This window comes from Solanum tuberosum, unplaced genomic scaffold (genome assembly GCF_000226075.1).
Source record: "Solanum tuberosum cultivar DM 1-3 516 R44 unplaced genomic scaffold, SolTub_3.0 contig00329, whole genome shotgun sequence".
In the NCBI taxonomy this organism is placed as follows: Eukaryota; Viridiplantae; Streptophyta; class Magnoliopsida; order Solanales; family Solanaceae; genus Solanum; species Solanum tuberosum.
Window position 1 is genome coordinate 1 of NW_006240839.1, and position 2,587 is coordinate 2,587.

General features: G+C 37.1%; 1 long non-coding RNA gene across 1 annotated transcript; it reads right to left on the reverse strand.

Moving 5' to 3' along the window:
- Positions 1 to 306: 306 nt before the first annotated feature.
- LOC102588359 (uncharacterized) lies at positions 307 to 2,573 on the reverse strand. Its single transcript, XR_369060.2, has 2 exons — positions 1,273 to 2,573; positions 307 to 684 (listed from the first exon to the last, which is right to left on the reverse strand). It is a non-coding gene; the product is annotated as an uncharacterized lncRNA (long non-coding RNA).
- Positions 2,574 to 2,587: the final 14 nt, after the last annotated feature.

A 2,587-nucleotide genomic window follows, 5' to 3' on the forward strand; every position in this document is an offset into this window, starting at 1 on the left:
GGGTACACTGATTTTTTTCCGGAATTACCGGTTCCGGCCGTGGTGCCCGGTTCCGGTCCCGTTGCCAGCCATACCGGAACCTCTTCAACAATTACCTAGTAACTTTGAAAAATGAATTTCCACTTCAATTAAATATTTTAGAATCTTCTCTTTACCACAAATCCACCCGCTGTTCTGCCACGGAGGTCCCCATCCCAAACCCCAAATTTGGTTCAGACGATGGAGTAACAGTAGAAGTGAAATGACTTGAAGGTGTCTCCGTGAGAAGCTGCACATATACAAACTAGATACTTGGAGGAAAGCAAATACTAAAGAGAAACCTTGTTCCCTTCAATGTTATTCATCATTTTCTTAATCTGAGAGTCGGAGTGGAGCCAATTCTTTTTACTCTTTCTGAAAGTTTTCAATATGCAACAGAAAAAATGGAGAGGTTTTATCCAAGGACTATCCCAGATTTCTTTGTACAGTAACACTGGTTGCTAGAAGAAACAAATCAAAAAGGAACAAGAACGCCTAATGTGAGAAAAAACACCACTTGAATCAAGCTGAGCATGTATGTCATTGGGGATCTTCGCAAGTACCAATCATGCGGGTGTTGTATGAATTACAATGCTTGCATTTGTGCCCAAGTATGTGAAAAAATGCTTTACCAGTACTATTGCAGTCATTGCACAGAATTGGAACCTGCAAAATAAAAAGAGTACAACCTTATTTGCTATATTCCCGCTTATGAACATCATCCTAACAAAAAAGTTCCTTCTGGAAAAGAAGAAGAGAGATAAAAACAGTTAAAAGACGGGACCAAACTGTAAGTTAAATCCTTCCACTCCTTACCAACATCCACAAGCAAAGCTCCAGGTCAAACCATCAAAAAACCCTCCATTCCCTGCTAATTAGTCCATTCCACTGATATACCATCCCCCCCCCCACACACACACACACATACACACACCTCCCCAGCTGATCAAAAGAACTAGGGCAGAAAAAGAAAGGAAAGTTTGAAAAAGTAAAAAGGGTCTCCAAGATCCCAATTCAACAGGTTGTAGTTTTCTTTGTTTTTTTTTATATAATCAGGAAGTTCCAAAACTAAAAGTTTCTTATGGTCAATTTTCTTCAAATTCCATAGAAACGGAAACACTGGAATCTAAAATGAACAAGCATCATATAAAAGTAAAAATTGACAACATACTGGAACATATTTTTTTAGATACTCCATAGAAGATTTGAATGTAAGCAATTACAAACATCATAAAACAAGAAAGAGCAACATACCTCATAACGATATTCTTCAGGCATGGCTGTAGCTTCAATCTATACATAAGAAACTTGATCATCAATAAACAATCATAATGCACAGTGGTTTATATCATGCACTGAGATGTGCTGTAACACTTGAGCAACAAACACACGAAGATCATATTGACTCAAAATATGCATATATGAATAAACCATGTAAAGTCTCTGCTTTCTTCCCCAGCCAGAAAAAAATATCTAAAACTTAGAATCAACCAATCATCCAGCTCGGTAAAATGCAGTCCACAGAGAGTTGTGTAGGTCAAAGGACAGTTACCACTAAACTGCAGTATGGTTAGGAACCTGCAGTACCAAAAAGTCACATCTCCCTCTACTCCCAAGTAAAAAAATAAAACAAAAGGGACAAAAACGACACCCGTCAAAAAAACTTATTCTCATATTATGACATGAGATAGCATTCTCGGAGATAATGATTTAGCATATCCAACTGGAACAGTTTGGAGATTGGTGCACCGGATTACGTTCCAATCAGTTCTCAACAGCCATTGACAGATCTACACATTTTTATAAACCAACATGAAATCCTCTTGAGGAAAAGTGAGAATCTCATGCCTAAGATCATTGCAACAAGGCCACTTGCATCTAGTATAGTTTATCTATACAACTATACTTGAATCCTTCTCAAATCATGCCATTTCACATGTTGACAACTTGTGATCGGTCTAACTTGAAGACAAGGTTTTGTCCCCTAGTTTCCTCTCTTTATTCGTCATAGGTTTTTCTAAATTTCTGCAATTGCACCTCAGAGTCTTCCATCTAGCATCATGTACATCTATCCCTAATCACTACACAAACTAAACTTGGTCAAAAAACTTCCCAGTTCATATCTTCAGATAACCTCAAATCTAACTCGTTACTGATATCTCTCAAAACCAATACCTAATGCTTGACCATGATCTGACCCCTTGTTAGCAAGTTAACTGTCCTATGTAAACAGGTTTGAGGAGCGGTGACAAATTCGTACACCAAGATGTATGTGTTATTGACAATTGAAATAGGATTCCACAAACTATAACTCAAACTCAGATATACCATCACCAAGTAATTTATACTCCCACAACAAACAGATCTAAAACATGATACAACTTAATTTTCTTCGGACGAGATTCAAAAGTCAAACCATGTTTTGAAAACTCTAAACAGCAATGCACCTCATTCAGATGTGTTAGAATAGTAATAGGTATATACAATCCTATTAGAATAGGAAGAGGTTTATACATTCCTATTAGAATGGGATTAAGTTTATACAATCCTATTAGAATAGGAATATGTT